This window comes from Jaculus jaculus, chromosome 1, assembly GCF_020740685.1.
Source record: "Jaculus jaculus isolate mJacJac1 chromosome 1, mJacJac1.mat.Y.cur, whole genome shotgun sequence".
NCBI lineage: Eukaryota > Metazoa > Chordata > Mammalia > Rodentia > Dipodidae > Jaculus > Jaculus jaculus.
Window position 1 is genome coordinate 163,799,908 of NC_059102.1, and position 20,828 is coordinate 163,820,735.

The following is a 20,828-nucleotide window of genomic DNA, read 5'->3' on the forward strand; positions in this document are numbered from 1 at the left end:
AGGCTGAGTGGAACAAAAATACAGGCAGGTTCTAAAATTTAACTAAACAATGTATACATTCAATGAAAAACAGCACAGAGTATTTATGCAAGAGTAGGTATTATGACAAACAGATCCTCTAACAAAGTCACAGTCTCTTAGGGTGTGTGCTGCCCCATACCCTTAATCCTGTCAACTAGGAGGCTAAGATTTCTGGTCTGTTGAGGGTTCCAAGTCAGCTTGTGACCAGGTGGGACCCTTCCATTATGAACAACAGAAGAGGAAACAAAGCCACTATAAATTAGGAAGCAATAAATAACAAGTCCAAATATAGCTTATTTAAAAATAGGAAATCTGGAATTCCAGTTAAGATGGCAATGTAGGTACCACACCAAAGCAGCCTGGGGGTGGGAGGAAATGCCAAAAATACCCCAGCAAAATACACACTTTTATTAAAAAGTGAGGTGTATAGGAAATTGAAACAGCAGCAGAGAAGTAGAAAAGACCCAGAGCATCCAGAGCCCACACAGGCTGGCAGAAGCGGCTCTGGCAGGTCCTCTGGGACATGGCACAGGACCACAGCGGTGGCACACCAGCCAGCTGAGCCATAGGAGAAGCCAGCTGAGGGGAGCTTCCACTCACACCAGAGCTCCCCATAAACTCAAGAAATGTGGAGGGAGAACAGCAGTGAACACAGAAGAGCAGATCACAAGGTGGAAGAACATGTGGAACAGCAAGAGAACCAGAGCAGCATCGGTAGCCTCCCCTCCCCCACCACCAGTGCCCAGCTTGAGCAAACAGAATAGCGGTCCAGAGACCTGGTGTGATAGTTAAGGTGTTGTCAACTTGATCTGTTTAGTAATCCACAGGCTGCTTCTAGGAAGGATCAACTAAAGGAGGAGGTCTTTCTCCCAGGTTGAGCCCTTCCCCCAGAGTGGGCGGTCCCGCTCAGAGAGGGACTTGATATAAGGAAGCTCTGGGTAGAAGAGTTCCCTTTTTTCCTTCCTTCCTTCCACTTGGCTGCGGGAGCTGCTCCCTACCTTCTAGCGTGGATTGAAGACCAGTGCGGACTAAAGACCAACATCAACTGAAGACCCACGTGGATCGAAACCCAGCGGCTCCTCAGGAAGCCTCCAGGCTTTCCGGCTCCTCAGGAGGCCTCCAGGTTTTCCGACACCATCTGCAGTGCCGGTCGGGACTGCTGAGGCATCTGGCCACGTGGACTGAGCAGCTACCAGGTTCGGTGATTCTCAGGCCTGCAACTGCTATTGGACTACTGTAAGCTAATCCAATAAATTCCCTTTATAAAATAATTCATTCTAGTAATTCTGTTCCTCTAGAGAACCCTAACTAATACACCTGGCCACACCAACTTGAACCGACAGTGGGACCCAAGCCGGGGCAGAGGTAATTGGGATTACACCAGGGAAGGGTCTCACCTGGTCACAAGCTGACTTGGAACTCTCAACAGACCAGAAATCTTACCGACTTGTTGTCAGGATTAAGGGAGTGGGTGAGGCCCCACACAGCCTAAGGGACAGACAGAGGATCTGGTTGTCATAATACCTACTCTTGGATAAATACTCTGAGCTGTTTTTCATTGAAAGTGTACGTTGTTTAGGTAAATTAGAAACTATCGGTATTTGGTTCCACTCAGCCTACTTGAATACTCTCATAGCAGGCAAACGCAACACCTAGGGTCACTTTTGTAGATACTCTGAGAGTCTTGAGAGCCACACCTAGCACCTTAAGCTCCTACCCTGAAAATATATAACATCAGATTGATTGATACATCTAATAATATCCAGCTAACTAGAAAATTCAATCATTAAATAATACAGGATGCAAAAATATGTACATTATAACACAAGAAACACCAAAAATCAAGACAATATAAATCCACCAAAAAGTATTAATGCATCAGAAATACCCTCCAATGAGAATGAGTTAGAGGAAATGCCTGAGAAAGATTTCAAAAGAATGATTAAACATATGTTCAAAGAAGTCAAAGAAGAAATCAAAGGAATGAAAGAGGAAATCAAAGATACCAATTTAATGAAATAAAGAGGTCAATACTAGACATAAATAGGGAAATAGAAATAATAACTAAAAATCAGTCAGAATTACTAGCAATGAAGAACACAGTTAATAAAAACAAAAAACAAACAAAAAAAAAAAACTCCATAGAAAATCTCACCAGTAGAATGGATGAAGGAGAGGACAGAATATCAAAGCTAGAAGACCAGGTAGCAGATCTAATACAGTCCAACAAAGAGAAAGAAAAACTAATAGGAAAGTATGAATGGCAATTTCAAGATATTTTGGACACTATTAAAAAATCAAATATAAGAATTCAGGACATAGTAGAAGGAGAAGAATTTTACTCCAAAGGCATAGTAGGCATCTTCAACAAAATCATAGAAGAAAACTTCCCCCAAATTGGAAAAGAGGTAACAATGCAGATACAGGAATCCTTTAGAACATCAGCCAGACAAAACCTGGAAAGAACCTCTCCTCACCATATTATAATCAAACCACCAAACACACAAACCAAAGAAAAAATATTGAAATCAGTCAGACAGAAAAATCAAGTTACCTACAAAGGCAAGCCTATCAGGATTACAGCAGATTACTCAACACAACTTTAAATGCCAGAAGGGTTTAGAGTGATATATCCCAAGTCCTGAAAGATAACAACTGTCAACCAAGGTTACTTTATCTTGCAAAACTATCCATTCAAATAGACAGAGAAATAAGGACATTCCACGACAAAAGCAACCTAAAGGAGTATTTGAAGACAAAACCAGCTCTACAGAAAATACTTGAAAGAATCCTCCGTGCTGAAGAAGAAGAAAATCACACATATAAGAAACCAGGAAAAATCAAACAATACTCAAATACTAGTTAACACAAGAGAGCAAAGGTAAAACCAAAAGAACTACAAAAAAAAAATGACATAAATGAACACATACCTTTCAATATTATCTCTTAATATCAACAGCTTCAATGCCCCCAACCAAAGGCATAGGTTTGCAAACTGGGTTAAAAAGCAAGATCCTTCAATTTGTTGCCTCCAAAAAACCCACCTTTCTACAAAGAATGGACACTATCGTAGGGTGAAAGGTTGGAAAATGGTGTTTCAAGCAAATGGACCTAGACAACAAGCAGGGGTTGCTATCCTATTATCTGACAAGGTAGACTTCAGTCCAACATTAGTTAAGAAAAATAAGGAAGGCCACTTTACATTGATTAAAGGCACCCTCCAACAGGAGATCATCACAATCCTAAACATATATGCACCTAACATGGGGGCCCCCAAATTCATCAAACAAATGCTACTAGAATGAAGGTCACAGATAACATCAAACACAGTGGTAGTGGGTGACTTCAACACCCCACTCTCATCAATTGACAGGTCATCCTGGGAAAAAATAAACAGAGAGGCATCTGGACTAAATGAGGTCATAGAAGGAATGGACCTAACAGATATCTACAGGACATTTTATCCAAATGCTGCAGAATATACATTCTTTTCAGCAGTATGTGGAACATTCTCTAAAATAGACCATATATTAGGACACAAAGCAAATCTTAACAAATACAGGAAAATTGAAATAATTCCTTGCATTCTATCTGACCACAATGGAATCAAACTACAAATCAATAGCAAGAAAGGCTATAATACACACACAAAATCATAGAAATTAAACAACACACTACTAAATGCTGAATGGGTCAATAAAGAAATCAAGAAGGAAATAAAAAAATTTATACAGTCAAACGATAATGAGAATACAACATACCAAAATATCTGGGTCACAATGAAGGCAGTTCTAAGAGGTAAATTTATAGCTTTAAGTCCCAATATTAAGAAATTAGAAGGTCATAAGTAAATGACCTAATACATCACCTTAAAGCCTTGGAGAAAGAAGAACAAGGCAAACCAAAAATCAGTAGACAGGAAGAAATAATAAAGATTAGGGCATAGGGCTGGAGAGATGGCTTAGCGGTTAAGCGCTTGCCTCTGAAGCCTAAGGACCCCAGTTTGAGGCTCAGTTCCCCAGGTCCCACGTTAGCCAGATGCACAAGGGGGCGCACACATCTGGAGTTCGTTTGCAGAGGCTGGAAGCCCTGGCGCGCCCATTCTCTCTCTCTCCCTCTATCTGTCTTTCTCTCTGTGTCTGTCGCTCTCAAATAAAAAATAAATTAAAAAATTAAAAAAAAAAAAGATTAGGGCATAAATTAATGAAATAAAAACCAAAAAAAAAAAAAAAATCCAAAGAATCAATGAAACAAAGAGTTGGTTCTTTGAAAGGATAAACAAGATTGATAAACCCTTAGCAAAACTGACCAAAAGAAAGAGAGAAGAGACACAAATTAATAAAATTATAGATGAAAAATGTAACATCACAGCAGATGCCAGAGAAATTCAAAAAAAATCATAGGGACATACTATAAAAACATATACTCCACAAAGTATGAAAATCTGAAAGAAATGGATGATTTCCTTGATTTATATGACCTACCTAAATTAAATCAAGATGAGATTAATCAGTTAAACAGACCTATAACAAGCATTGAGATCCAAGCAGTTATCAAAAATCTCCCAACTAAAAAAAGCCCAGGCCCAGATGGATTCACTGCTGAATTTTACCAGACCTTCAGAGAAGAACTAACACCATTGCTTCTTAAGCATTTCCATAAAGTAGGAAAAAAAGAATCCTACCAAACTCCTTCTATGAAGCCAGCATCACCCTGATACCAAAACCAGGCAAAGACAGAACAAAAAAAGAAAATTAGAGACCAATCTCCCTCGTGAACATAGATGCAAAAATTCTCAACAAAATATTGGCAAACGGAATACAAGAATATATCAGAAAGATCATTTAACCTGACCAAGTAGGCTTTAGCTCAGAGATGCAGGGATGGCTCAACATACACAAATAGATAAATGTAATACATTATATAAATGGACTGAAGGACAAAAATCACATGATCATCTCATTAGATGCAAAGAAAGCATTTGAAAAAAATCCAACAATGCTTCATGATAAAAGTCCTACAGAGACTGGGAATAGAAGGAATATATCTCAATATAATAAAGGCTATTTATGCCAAGCCTACAGCCAACATATTACTAAATGGGAAAAACCAGAAGCTTTTCCACTAAAATCAGGAACAAGACAAGTGTGGCCACTGTCCCCACTTTTATTTAATATACTACTGGAAGTCTCAGCCATAGCAATAAGGCAAGAGACGCACATAAAAGGGATACAAATTGGAAAGGAAGAAATCAAGTTATCATTATTTGCATGTGACATGATTCTATATATAAAGGACCCTAAAAACTCTACTAGCAAACTGTTAGAGCTGATAAACACCTACAGCCATGTAGTAGGATACAAAATAAATACACAGAAATCAATAGCATTCCTATATGCTAACAACAAACACACAGAGGATGAAATCAGAAAATCACTACCATTCACAATTGCATCAAAGAAAATAAAGTACCTTGGAATAAACCTATGCAAGGAAGTAAAGGATCTCTACAGTGAAAACTATAAAACACTCAAGCAAGAAATTGCAGAAGATACTAGGAAATGGAAAACATCCCTTGTTCCTGGATTGGAAGAATCAATATTGTGAAAATGGCAATCTTACCAAAAGCAATCTACACATTTAATGCAATCCCCATCAAAATTTCAATGGCATTCTTCGTGGAAATAGAAAAAACAATCCAAAAATTCATTTGGAATCACAAAAAATCTTGAATATCTAAAACAATACTGACCAACAAAAATAAGGTGGGTGATATCACCATACCTGATTTTAATCAGTACTACAGAGCCATAGTGACAAAAACAGCATGGTACTGGTACAAAAGCAGACATGTAGATCAATGGAACAGACTAGAGGACCCAGATTTAAGTTTGGGTAGCTATCGCCACCTGATATTCGATAAAAATGCCAAAAATACTCATTGGAATAAAGACAGCCTCTTCAGCAAATGGAGCTGGGAAAACTGGATATGTATCTGTAAAAGGATGAAAACAGATTCTTCTGTCTCTCCATGCACACAAATTAAGTCCAAATGGACTAAAGACCTTAAATCAGACCTGAAACTCTGAAATTGCTAGAGGAAAAAGTAGGGGAAACCCTTCAACATATTGGTCTTGGCAAAGACTTTCTGAATATAACCCCAATTGCTAAGGCAATAAAACTACAGATTAACCACTGGGACCTCATGAAATTACGAAGATTTTGTACTGCAAAGGACACAGTGAGAAAAGCAAAGAGGCAACCTACAGAATGGGAAAAAATCTTCGCCAGCTCTATATCTGATAGAGGATTAATATCTAGGATATACAAAGAACTCAAAAAGTTAAATAATAAGAAATAAAACAAGCCAATTAAAAAATGGGCTATGGAGTTAAATAGAGAGTTCACAAAAGAAGAAATACGGATGGCATATAAGCATCTAAAAAAATGTTCGACAACCCTAGTCATCAGGGAAATGCAAATTAAAACTACATTGAAATTTCATCTCACTCCTGTCAGATTGGCTACCATGAGAAAAACAAATGATCATAAATGCTGGTGGAGATGTGGAAAAAGAGTAACCCTTCTACACTGTTGGTGGAACGCAATCTGGTCCAGCCATTGTGGAAATCAGTGTGGAGGTTCCTAAGACAGCTAAAAATTGATCTACCATATGACCCAGCTATAGCACTCCTAGGCATATATCCTAAGGACTCATCCCATTTCCTTAGAAGTACATGCTCAACCATGTTTATTGCTGCTCAATTCATAAGAGCTGGGAAATGGAACCAGCCTAGATGTCCCTTAACTGATGAGTGAATAATGAAGATATGGCACATTTATACAATAGAGTTCTACTCAGCAGTAAAGAAAAATGAAGTAATGAGATTTGCAGAAAAATGGATGGATCTGGAAAGAATTATACTAAGTGAAGTAACTCAGGCCCAGAAAGCCAAGCGCCACATGTTCTCTCTCATATGTGGATCCTAGCTACAGATGATTGGGCTCCTATGTGAGAAGGAAAAAAACTCAGTAGCAGAGGCCAGTAAGTTCAAAAGGAAATATAAAGGGAAGCTAAAGGAAGGGAGGAGGGTACTTAATAGGTTGGTATTGTATATATGTAAGTAGAAGAATACATTAATGGGGGTGAAAAGGCCCATAGTGTGGTCAGGGGAAGAGATTGAGTAAAGGAAAGGTGGAGGGAGGGCTAATAAAAATCTAAGAGGATACAAATGGTTTTGGACAATGGAACACTCAGGAGCCATAGATCATTGTTAGAAAATTTTCAGTGCCAGGGATGGGATACCTCCATGAGTTGTGGGCCAGGGAGGTCCCTGATGCCCCCAAAACATTATAGGCCATTGCTAAGGTCCTTGGTTTCCCACCAGGAACAGATGGTAAGATCCTATCGCTAAAGACTCCATATACTTGGGCTGCAAGGCCACTGAGAAATCCTGCTGGAACTGAGCTGATAACCTCCTCCATGTAGACCAGCTGACAGAAAGCTAGAAAAAGCTATCCTACATGTAGTTCAATGGGAGAAAGAGATACCACCAGTGAAGATACTCAACAGTGGACACTGCAAGCCTTATAATTGGCCAGCCAGGCCAAATGAGCCAACAGGTGCAACAGTGGCATGTCTGTCATGGTGGAAACCAACTGCCTTCTAATTGGACTGGAGGCCTGCTCCATGGGAGGGAATACTGAAAACTTAAAACAGGGGTAGTCATGAGCCCTAGGGGTGTAACATCTGCTGGTGTCTGGATAAATGTATATACTATGCTTACCAAACTGCCCAGTTAGCACTTCTTTTAATATTTATATCCTTATATTATCACTACTCTCACTTTGGGTAGAGAATCTTCTCTTTTCAGGTGGCAGTGACCTTGGGACAACCCAGAAGGTATCATAGTGCTGGAAAGAAGCCACTGGAGTACTGAGTAACATCTCTATCACACCTTCCAAGACTCAGGGTCTAATGCGGAGGAGGTGGCGGAAAGAATGTAAGAGCCAAAGGAAGGGTAGGACTCCTTACAATGTGCTCCCTCCAGACATAAAATGGCCTGAATATCCATGACCTCATAGTGCCTGACACTACCTACACAATACCATCATAAAAGGAGGAAAAGATCATGACATCAAAATAAAAGAGAGTTGGGGAGGGTATTTGATGGAGAATGGAATTTCAAAGGGGAAAGTGGGAGGAGGGAGGGTGTTACCATGGATATTTTTTATAATCATGGAAAATGTTAATAAAAATTGAGAAAAAATACAATAAAAAAAGAAAAGCAAATCCTGACCATCCATCAGATTTAACATATAAATTTATCCTGATATAGAAAGTGCAATTAGCACTTCCAATTCAAGCCTATATACCAGGCTTATTTGGCGGGTACTGACCTGGTGTAATCCCAGTTACATTTGGGATGTTTTTGGTCTCGGTTGTGCTGCGCTCCTGCTTGGATCCCTCTTTGGTGTGCTGTGAATTCAAATATTCTTGCTGGGTGGCTTCTCTGGTCACTGGTGCTGGGTGCTGCGACTTCCATTACCCTGGTTTCTGGTGGTTGTTGGCAATTGCGCTGGCGGTGGGGGAGGGGAGGCTGTGGATGGTGGTTCTAGTTCTCCCTTTGGTCCACATGATCCTCTACCTTGTGATCTGCTCCTCCATTGGTCGTTGTGGTCCTCACTTCATGTTTCTTGAGTTTGAGAGGAGCTCTGGTGTGAGTGGAGAATCCCCTCACCTGGCTTTTCCTGAGGCTGAAGCTGAGCCTTGCAGCTGCGGCCCCGCGGACCTGGTGCCGCTGTGGACCTCTTACCATTGCTGCTGGAGCTGCTTCTGCCTGCCTATGTGCGCTCGATGCTCTGGAGCTCTCCTCCTATTCTGCTGCCACTGGTAATTTCTTACATACCTCACTTTTTAGTAGAAGAGCGTAGTTTGCTTTTTTTTTTTTTTTTTTTTTTGGCTTTTTCTCCCCTGGGCTGCTTTGGCATGGTTCCTATGCCGCCATCTTAACTAGAAGCCTGAATTTTGACTTATTTATTTATTTAAGAGAGGGAAAGAGACACACAGAGAGAATGGGTGCACCAGGGCTTCCAGACACTGCAAATGAACTCCCGACACATGTGTCACCTTGTGCATCTGGCTTACATGGGTCCTGGGGAATCGAACCAAGGTCCTTTGGCTTTGCAGGCAAATGGCTTAACCACAAGGCCATCTCTCCATCCCCTGGGTCTGAATTTTATGGTCTCTTGTTATGGCTGTCTGGACTGCCTCTGCAGAAACACCCTCAAGGAAGTGAGGCTCATATGGGCCTATCTGCGTCCAGTGCCACAGGTAGTGACTAGGAGGACATCTTATTCCTCATCCAGGTTCTGGGACAATAAGGCTTAGTAAGCTTTCTTTTTTTTCTTTTCAGAGAGAGAGAGAGACAGAGACAGAGAGAGACAGAGAAAATTGGAGTGCTAGGGCTTCATCCACTGCAATAGAAGTCCAGATGCTTTCACCACCTATTGGGCATGTGCGACTTTGTGTTTGCCTCACCTTTGGGTGTCTGGCTTAGGTGGGATCTGGAGAGTCAAACATATGTCTTTTGGCTTTGCAGGCAAGTGCCTTAACTGCTAAGCCATCTCTCCAGCCCTTAGTTTTCTTAACAGTAGACAGGGATTATCTGGTCCTGGGCATACGTGTTGGGAGATGGTAAATGGGAGAAGCAGCTTTCTTGAAATCTAACATCAGGTAACCATGTGAAAGGACTATTTCTCTATAACCTCTCAGCTTTACCTATGTCTGGAAGGGCTGGTGCAAGTAATTTCATTTTGTTGTCTCACTAGGGTCTCACTCAGAAGCTCAAGATGTCCTCACATTCAATCTTGCTGCTTCAGTCTCCCAGACAAGTCCACCAGACCCAGCATGATTTCATTTTGATCCTAACAGCTTCTTCCCTCATCTCTGAACAGTTTTCTCTAAATACATCACTAATTAATCACCTTGTGATTTGATATTGCCTGTTCCTCATTGCCAGAATGAGATCTGTCTTGGTTGGTTTGGTTTGATCCCACATTGGGGGTCAACTGACAGATGTCAAGGATTAGTGACAATAAGACCCTTTATGGCTAATTTTAAGCAAATAAAGGTACAGAAATGGCTCAGTGACAAAGCTTTAGGAAAAAAAAATGGCTGGAGAGATGACTTAGTAGTTAAGGTGTTTGCCTGCAAAGCCAAAGGATCATGGTTCAACTCTCCAGGACTCACATAAGCCAGATGCACAAGGGGGCTCACGCATCGTTTGTTTACAGTGGCTGGAGGCCCTGGCATGCCCATTCTCTCTCTCTCCCTCTCTCAAATAAATAAATAAATAAAATAAAGTTCTAAAAAATAACCAACATGGGGGCTAGAGACATGGTTTAGCGGTTAAGCACTTGCCTGTGAAGCCTAAGGACCCCGGTTCGAGGCTCGGTTCCCCAGGTCCCACGTTAGCCAGATGCACAAGGGGGTGCACGCGTCTGGAGTTCGTTTGCAGAGGCTGGAAGCCCTGGCGCGCCTATTCTCTCTCTCTCCCTCTATCTGTCTTTCTCTCTGCGTCTGTCGCTCTCAAATAAAAAAAAATATAATAAAAATAACCAACATAAGCAAATATGTAGAGAAAAATAGCTTGAAATTAAGTACTTGCTTACAGGTATACTCCTTGTAAGTTTATAGGGACTGCTTCTTGGGCTCAAGATTCTATTTAATGCCAGGCGAAAGAATGGTGGAGTTCAGAGTGGAAAAGAACTCTGAACAACCCAGTAGAAGTGACTATAACTTTTGGGGAGAGGGAAAGGAAGACTCTTACACTCTGAGGGAGGGCCCTGCATGGAGCCTTTGGGACCTGAGGTGGGTGCTGAGGACCTGTGTGACCCACTCCTATGTGTTGCGCTCACTTTATTATTGCTGGGACAAAGCACCTGACCAAAAGCAGCTGATGAGAGGAAAGCTTGTATTTTGGCTCATGGTCTGGAGGGGAAGCTTCACGATGGCAGGGAGAGCATGGTATGAGCAGAGACTGGACGTCACCTCTGCTGCAGCAGGTGGAAGAGAGCAGCAAGAGAGTCAGCTGAGATCTGGCAAGGGGGAGCTGGCTGTGACAGCCCCTAAGCCCACCTCCAATGACACACCTCTTCCAGCCAGCCTCCACCTCCTAATTGCAATCAGCTAGTGACCAATCATTCAGAACACACGAGTCTGTGGGGAACATATGATTCAAACCACCAGTCTATGTGAACAGGTGATCTAGACCACCTGTTTAAACTCTTTTGGACAAGGGAGGTTCGGACCACAGGTGGTAGCTTGAAGGAGGTCTATTCCTCATCTTAGGACAGTAAGGCTCAGTCAACTTCCATAGCAGCATGGATTCCACGTAGCACACCTGAAGTGGGTGGGGGGGGGGGGCAAACAGACATCTTTCTTTAAAAAAATATTTTATTTTTATTTATTTATTTTAGAGAGGGAATTGGCCAGGGCCTCAGCAACTCCAGACACTTGCGCCACCTAGTGGGCATGTGCAACCTTGTGCTTGCTTCACCTTTGTGCATTTGGCTTAGGTGGGATCTGGACAGTAGAACATGGGTCCTTAGGCTTCACGTTGGAGCACCTTAACTGCTAAGCCATCTGTCAGGAGCCATAGAGCAAAAGCCTCTCCATTTTGCCTGGGCCTGCTCATAAGCTGACTCATTACTCAGAAAGCTGGTCCATCCAGCTTTCTGTTAGGAACTTCTGGAACCGGTCAGCAGACGGCTTACAGAATCTTATCTTTTGCAAAAGGCCAGTTTATGGTCAGGATGTGAAACCTGGTGCAGTCAGGATGTTAAGCCAGTTAGGCAAGATTAGATGAACACCTAATTATATCCCCTCTAGGTTTCCTGACAACTCCTTGCCTTGGCCACCTCCCCTTCCCCCTACAACTCCTTGCCTTGGCCACCTCCCCTTCCCCCTACAACTCCTTTCCCTGACCATGTCCCCTTCCCCCTACAACCCTATATAAACCTACATGTAAGAATAAACTCTCGAGGCCGTGACAAACACCTAGCATGGTCTCCTTCTTGTGTCTGTTTGCCATTTTTCATTCAGGTTAATTTTCACCTTGCTTCCTTGTTCGACTCCCCGCTGGCCGGGGCACCATCTCTCCAGCCTAAGACAGCTTTCTTAAAACCTAATACTGCTTAGATAACCAATGTCTGCAATCTTTTAATTATTAGGAGTCACTACTTGGCATGTACATTGTCAAGGCATGTTTAATTAACCTTGCATACCACCATGCCAGGCCTTTTTGTTTGCTTGCTTTTGCTTTTGTTTTTCAAGGTAGGGTCTCCCTCGAGCCCTGGCTGACCTGGAATTCACTACATAGTCTCAGGGTGGCCTCAAACTAACAGTGATCCTCCTACCTCTGCCTCCTGGGTGCTGGGATTAAAGGTATGTTCCACTATGCCTGGCTTGCCAGGATTCTTTTGTGTGTGTGCAGATGTGCACATGCACGTGTGAAGGCCAGAGGACAACCTCTGGTGTCATCCCCAGGAAGACTGTCCACCTCTTTTTGAGGCTCAGACCTTCATGCTTGCATTGAAAGCACTTTACCAACCGAGCATCTTCCCTACCCCAGACTTCTCTTATTCCGTCTGTCGTCTGCATCATGTCTGTCACCTTCTGGGTACATGATGGTAACTGGACTACCAGGCGTCCTCTCTGCTTTCAGAACAGGAAGGCTGGACAGGTCTGTAAGGGGTATATTGTAGTTATCTTTGTGTTGCTGGGACAAAACACCTGACCAAAAGCCACTAATGGGAGGAAAGGATTTATACTGGCTTATAGTCTCAAGAGGAAGTTTTTGATGGCAGGAGAAACATGGCATGAGCAGAGGCTGGACATCACTTCTTGTTACACAGGTAGAAGACAGCAGCCATGACTGAGCTGAGCTGGCAAGCTGGGGGCTAATAAGGTCCTTCCCTAGTGACACCTCCTCCAGCAAGACTCCACCTCCCAAATTGCCACCAGCAAGAGACCAAGCATTCAAAAATAGGAGCTTATGGGGAACATCTGATTCAAACCACCACAGGGTGGCTGGCAGCATCTGCTCCTTTTCTGCAGAAAGCACAAGGTTTCTCAGGACCCCAGCAGACATCTGCTTCCACCTTGTTCTGACAGCCAGTCAGGGACCTTGGCACTCAGGGATCCAGAGTGATGAATAAGTGTAATAGTTTTTCCCCCCAGAAGCAAAGTAGATAGGCAGCCAGCGGGGAACTGACTTATGGAGGAAAGCAAAATGAGAAAATGTGTGAATGCAGGGCTGAGGTCAGCCAACTCAAGGGAAAAAAACATTATTTCTCTCCCACCTTCTGGGTCTGAGTCAGTTCTCAGGCCTGAGCCCATGAGGCGAAAGCAAGAAAGGTCCTCTTGTAGAAAGATGCTGACAGAGCCGGGCGTGGTGGCGCACACCCTTCATCCCAGCACCTGGGAGGCAGAGGTAGGAGGACCTCCACGAGTTCAAGGCCACCCTGACTACATAGGGAATTCCAGGTCAGCCTGAGCTAGAGTGAGACCCTACCTCCAAAGGAAAAAAAAAAGACTCTGACAGGAGCCCATGCAGAAGGGCTATGGTTTAGATGTGAAATGCCCTCCTCAGCCTCATGTGTTCGAACACTTGGTCCCCCATCTGGTTGCACTGTTTCAGGAGTTGTAGGACCTTAGAAGACGAGGGTTCACTGGAGGAGGGGCATTGCTGGGGCTGGGTCTTGAGAGTTCTAGCCCAGGCCAGCTTCCCTTCCCACCTCTGCTGCCCGGTCTACAGAGATAGAAATAAGCAGTATCCCCCTCCCATAGCATCAAGCTGCTTCTGATCCCATGTCCTCCCTGGCATGATGGACTACACCCTCAGAATGAGCCAAATTAAACCTGCCCTCTCTTGAGTTGCCTCTTGTAGGATATTTGATCACAGCCATGAGAAAAGTAACTAATAAAACACTCACTTCGGGCTGGAGAGATGGCTTAGTGGTTAAGCGCTTGCCTGTGAAGCCTAAGGACCCCGGTTTGAGGCTCGGTTCCCCAGGTCCCACGTTAGCCAGATGCACAAGGGGGCGCACGCATCTGGAGTTCGTTTGCAGAGGCTGGAAGCCCTGGCGCGCCCATTCTCTCTCTCTCTCTCCCTCTATCTGTCCTTCTCTCTGTGTCTGTCGCTCTCAAATAAATAAATAAATAATTTATTAAAAAAATAAAATAAAATAAAATAAACCACTCACTTCCACAGGAAATATATTAAAATTGAAATGAGGGGCTGGAGAGATTGCTCAGTGGTTAAGGCACTTGCTTGCAATGCCTAACCTCCATTCAATTGCCCAGTACCCATGTAAAGTCAGATGCACAAAGTGGTGCATGCATTTGGAGGGTTTTTTTTTTTTTTTTCAACAGATAGAGGCCCTGGTATCCCCATATTCACACTCTCTCTCTCTCCTTGAAAATAAATAAATATTTTTTTTAAAACTTGGACTGATATGAAGATTAGCATGGTCTCCACCCCAGGATGACACACAAATTTTTGAAGCTTTCCATATTTTTGGCAAGCACTCCCCACCTCAGGTAAGTGCATAGGGTGCGACATATGCATGCATACACAGAGAGACAGACAGACAGAGAGACAGATGGACAGAGAGAGGAACAGTAGGATTTTTACCTTTCCCTCTGTAGTCATTTATGGGAATAACTGTTTATTTGGGGGCAGGGTTTGATGTAGGGTCTCGCTCTAGCTCAGGCTGACCTGGAATTCACTATGTAGTCTCAGGGTGGCCTCGAACTCATGGTGATCATCCTACCTCTGCCAACTGAGTGCTGGGATTAAAGGCAAGCACCACCACGCCTGGCCAGAATAATATTTTTATGACAGAGAGAAAGAGAGAGAGAGAGAGAATTGGTGCCCCAAGGCCAGAATAACTTATATATGAGGAAAAGTGATAATGTCTGGATTGTGTTTCCCAAAAGGCCCATGTGTTAAAGGCTTGGCCCCAGTTATTGGAAACCTTTAAGAGGTGGGATCAGAAGTGACTGGCATCTACCTGGCAAGGGCAGCAGTGCACAAAGTCAGAAGTGGCTGGCACATCACTGACAAGGACACAGGGCACAGGGTCAGAGGTGACTGGCACGTCCCTGACAAGGACACAGGGCACAGGGTCAGAAGTGGCTGGCACGTCCCTGACAAGGACACAGGGCACAGGGTCAGAAGTGGCTGGCACGTCCCTGACAAGGCAGCATGCACACCTATAAGGACCGTCTTCATGGGAGGAGCTGTAGAGCCTGCACCCCCATGCTCCTCTTGGAGGTCACGGTCACCAGCCTTCCTCAGCAGGAAGCGGAGAGCAGTTACCTGGTCTTGTAAGGCACCAGTGCACTGCAGGGTGGGATGCAGGCCCCGCAAAGTTCCAGCACCTGCTGCCTCCATGAAGCTCTGGGAGACCCAAGATGGTCACTTCGTGTGAGCCATTGTGAGCAAGTCCCTCCACCATGAAGGACAAATCACTGTGCCTGGAATCTTCTACTGCAAATGAAAAAGCACAGCAATTGATCAACCTCTTTTTTTTTAATCATAAAATTTGCTTGAATACCATGCAATAATAAATCACCAATTCACAGTCCCAGACATATTGTTGATCAGCCCCTTTTTATTTTCATTTTTATGCATGTTTATGTGTATGCAGGTGCACATGTGTGTCTTGAGCATGTTCATGAACATATGTGTACATGCATGTTGAGGCCAAAGGACAACTTTAGGTGCCACCCTTAGGCATGCCATCCACCTTTTAATTAATTAATTAATTAACTAATTAATTAATTAATTTTTAAGAGAAAGTCTTTCATTGGTATGAAGATAAACAATTAAGCTAAACTGGCTGACCAGTAAGCTCCTGGTATCCTCTGCCTTCCCAGCACTGGAGTTAACAGGTATGTTCCACCATGCCTAGATTTTTTTTTTTTTGCATGTGTAGTATGTGTAATGGTGGTGGTAGTGGCAGTGTGTGTGTGTGTGTGTGTACATGCAGATGTACGTGAAGGCCACTGGATGTCTGGTGTATTTATTGCTCATCCACGTATTCACTTGAGATGGAATCTCTCTCTCCCTCTCTCTCTGAAAGTGGAGCTACAGTTTTCACCAGACCCAGTGATTCTCCTTTAGTGATTATCAGCCTCTTTTTCATTTTCATGCAAGTTTGTGTGTGCGCACAAAGATTCTCCAGTCTCTGCCCCTCATGAGAGGGGTGTTACAGCGCATGTGGCCACTCTCAGCTTTGTTTACGGGTCCTTGGGGAGCTCAGGCAGTCTCAGGCCTCCAGACTCTCATGCTCATAGCAAGCACTCTTAACCTCTGAGCCACCTCTCCAGTCTACATCCAGCGATTTTTACATGGATACTAGGAGCAAACTCAGGTCCTCATGTTTGCAAGATAGTCACTTTCCCTACTGATCCGTCTCCCTAGACCCCGTTGCACAGACTCTGAATTTTGGAGACAATGCATGACACACTCAGCAAATGGCTCTGTTTATTAGTGTGCTTGCAAAGTGTCGAATTTGTTAGCTCTAAGTATAGGGAAAGGCTGTCTCATGAAAGTCTGGTTCCACATAACGGAACTCTGCCATGGCTATATCACTGTGGATCTGGTAGTGCAAGAGCTCCCCGTGGAGAGAGAACAGAGACTACAGGACACCTTTGGAAAAGGACATAAGCCTGACAGGTGGGCTCGAATTGAGCCAGTCACAACTGCAGCAGAGCAAGTCACCATCTGAAACAGCTCATGGGGAGACCCAGAACCCTCAGACTGTCTGACCATGGGAAGACATCATGCCACACTGTAAGCTGCCAGGCATTGTCAGACTCCCCAAGCCATCATTTTTAGCTGCTGAAGTAACCATCTAGTGAACAATAAAAGGGAAAGTTCCAGAACATGCCAGAACAGGTACCAAAACAAAAATGATTCCATATCACCTCTCTCTGATACACTGCTGTCTGTCCAGCTTGCTCTCAAGCCAGCTAACAGAAGGTGGGCAGCCCTCAGCCTGACTCTTGGTAAATTGGGGCAAATATGAGATGGACAGAGGCCACACTCCAACCCCTTTGGACAGGCCCAAGGGCAGGCAGCAGAGCTTCAGCCAGGCCACCTGCTTATCGGTTCATTACTCAGATGAATGGTGGTCCATGCCTGAGCTGGTTGGTCAGAGGCCTAGAGAGAAGAAATTTGGGATATGGGTGGTCAAATTCTGGGAGTGATAAATGGGAACAAGCACATTTTCACCATCAGTGTCCCCAAACCATCAACTGAAGGGAGCACACCAAATAACCAGAGAAATGGTGACCTGGCCAGCAGAGATCAGCTGGCCTCCATGACCTCCATGTGCGCATGGGAAGGAAGCTGCCAAGAGGGAGACCAGAGGGGGCAAAAGCATGAGTGAAGGTGGAGCCACCTGAGGCCAACACCTGTGCCTCAGTGGCAGACAGAGTACCACGTGCTGGCTATGATATCACCTCTGGCAGAGACCAAACTGCCACACGGTAGCAGCTGTCAGGCAGGAGATTAGCCTTAGGAGGGACGGGCTCCCAAAGACAGGACATACAGAACAATGGGTGGGCCGGCTCAAGGCTCTCGAGCAGGGTGTGAAGATAACAGTGGTGGTCAAGACAAGATCAACTGCAAATGGGCCAGCTCACAAACCTGGAATGGAAAGAGACAAGTGAGTGACAATGATCTAGCTAGGTCACAGTAAAGCAACTGTAAGATCCCTGTCCAGGGAGCACTGTGGAGGGCTGTTACTCTTGCCCATGGTGAACTTTTCAACTTTACGAATATTTAAGCCCTATGTATATTCTTATCTCCTATAAGGCTACTTAGAACAGACTGAACTCTGGGTAAAATGGGCTGCTGAGAAAAGTGCACCCCTTTCTTAGATGTGGCCATCCTGGGGGAGGTCCAGGGGAGGACATGACTGAGCCCCAGGCCTGCCAGGACCAGCCCTCGCTGCCCAGCTCCGTCGGCTCTTTTTCCGGAGCCGCAGTCTTGCTTCCTGGCTGGCTCTAATTAAACTTTGGGCTGCTCGCTCTCTTGTTGTGTCTCGTCTGCGTTCCCCTCTTTTTTTTTTTTTAATTTTTTATTTATTTATTTGACAGCGACAGACACAGAGAGAAAGACAGGTAGAGGGAGAGAAAGAGAATGGGCACGCCAGGGCTTCCAGCCTCTGCAAACGAACTCCAGACGCGTGCGCCCCCTTGTGCATCTGGCTAACGTGGGACCTGGGGAACCGAGCCTCGAACCAGGGTCCTTAGGCTTCACAGGCAAGCGCTTAACCGCTAAGCCATCTCTCCAGCCCTGCGTTCCCCTCTTTTGGGAGCACAGGAATGAGGCTGCTGCAGCAGTGGAAACCAGAGGACACTAGAGACTGCTTGTCATGCCTTCATCACATTTGCTCCCTCCTGCCTCAGAGGGAGCAAGGCTAGCCCTGACTGGAACTCTCTGTGCAGTGGTTTGGATAGGGTTTACATGGAGTTTAGCCTCCAAAGTTCATGGGCTGGATGCCGAGTCCTCTGTGTGCTGGATGCCAGCTCCTCCGTGTTGTAGGGCTCAGTGGAAGGTGACTGAGTTGGCCAGCAATGAAAGGGAGGTGGCCGAAGAACACCTCAGGCTTCCTGTCCCCTCGTCTGGAACAAAGCAGAGCATGTCCTGTCCAGTCTCAAGAGCGTCCTGAGGATGGAGTTCCGTTGTCCACGTGGAAACTTAGCTAGAAGTGCATCCACCTATAGGCTCCTTTTCTTTCCTATCTCAGCTACTCCAGCCCACCTGTCACATCCAGAGACAGACCGAGTGACAGACTCACACAAATGCTACTGCCGAGTCGGCTTTTAGATGCTTCAACCTGAGAAAGAAAAGCTCAGACAGAGCCTTCTCTTTCTTGTTTGACATATATAGCTTCTTAAGCAAATTGCTTATTCTGTTTAAAGAACTAAAGAGGGGAGGGAATTACCATGGTTTGTTGTCTATAATTATGGAAGTTGTCAATATAATAAATAAATAAATAAGACAAACTAAAGGGCAGAGCTGGGGAGGTGGCTCTGTAGCCCAAGTGCTTACCTTGCGAGTCTGAGGATTTGAGTTTGATCCTTTAGAACTCATGTAAAAATGCCAGCTGGGCTGGAGAGATTGCTCAGTGGTTAAGACGATTGCCTGCAAAGCCTAAGGACCCAGGTTTAACTCCCCAGTACCCACATAAGCCAGATGCACAAAGTGATGCATGCATCTGGAGTTTGTTTACAGCAGCTAGAGACCCTGGTGCACCCATTCTATATTTGTCTCTTTCTATCTTGTTCTCTCTTGCTCACTCTCTCTGTCAAATAAATAAATACTTCTTTAACTTACAAAAAAGCCAGGCACGGTATTATGCCCTTGTCATCCTAGCACTGGGGAAGCAGAGACAGGCAGATCTGTTGGGCTCACCAGCCAGACAGTCACTGGTGAGTGCCAGCCAGTGACAGAACCTGTCTCAAAAAGCAATGGAGAGAAGTTGAGGGCTCGGAGCTCCGGCCTCTAGCTGTGAGCAAGAGGAAACTTCAGCCCACCTGAGCCACTCTCTCCCTGACACCTTCAGCTGTAAACAGGAAAAAACAACTTCTTAAAGATAAGCCTGAACATGCACAGTACAGGAGGTGGATCCAGACAATTCCAAAAACTTTGGGGACTGGAATATTCAGCTGCAATCAGAAAGACTCTGTCCCAAACAAGGCGGCAGTCTGCAAGTCATATAGGGAGCTCCAAGGATGACACTCGCAGAGTCACCTGTGCTGGGGGAGTCATCCATGTTCCGTCATATTGAGCCATGGATGAATCTTTGACAGGACTAACTTGGATACTGACTCCAACGACACCTTTTTGAGCTCAGTGGGGTTGCTTCTTCAGTACCTGACCAACCTGATATTGAAACCATTCTTGCCATCAATGTGGAAAAAGTAAGACGTCAGAAAGATTAGATAACTTTCAAGAAGAGGAGAGGAAGAAGTTGTTTGCTGTGCTGAAAAGCTTCATGGGCGAGCATCCTATTACCAGTCATTTTCAGCAACTGCTGTGTCCAGACCGTCACCATGAAGTGTGTAATAGAAGAACTGAGGAACTCTTATGGAGACAAACGAAAACAAGCATGACTTTCCAGACATCAGAGAATATGAGAGAGAGGAATGGACCATTTTCAGGTCAAAAGGGGTCAGAAGACCATGTGAAATCTTCATGGAACGCAATGCATTCTCTTGCTGCTAAGCAGGATACCACAGTCTCCAAAACTGGCTTGAAGATCAAAGGCAAACCAGAGCTGTTAGAAATTTCTGATCAGCTTCTGTATGTGAAGACTCTAGTGGGAGACTTGGGACAGAAATACAGCCAGCTCTTCTGGGGTCTTCCTTGTCTGCACAGTGAGTCAGTCGTGGAGACTCTCCCGGTTTCTAGTAGCAGTTGCCCGCTAGAGAACCACCTTGTCTTAGTCAATGGAGAGTATAAAGCTTGTGTAGTCCAAATGCAGGATACAGGCTCTCCACCACTTCCTCAGTTTCACCCCTTACCCCTCACCTTTGTATGTCCCCCCTCATTTCCTTGTACGGAGCCCAAATTGGCACTCTGCCTGCCTGTCAGGTCCATTCCCAGGCCCACATGAAAACTCCATCGTCATTTCCACCCTGTAGAAATACTTTCCATGGAGCACAGAATAGGCCTGGCTCAGACATCTTAAGTGAAAATCCACACTTGGATGCCATGTGCTAC

General features: G+C 44.5%; 2 pseudogenes; both read left to right on the forward strand.

Moving 5' to 3' along the window:
- LOC101594558 overlaps positions 1–20,828 on the forward strand; it is an 82,511-nt pseudogene that overhangs the window by 30,380 nt on the left and 31,303 nt on the right.
- LOC123458354 lies at positions 14,506–14,605 on the forward strand (annotated as a pseudogene).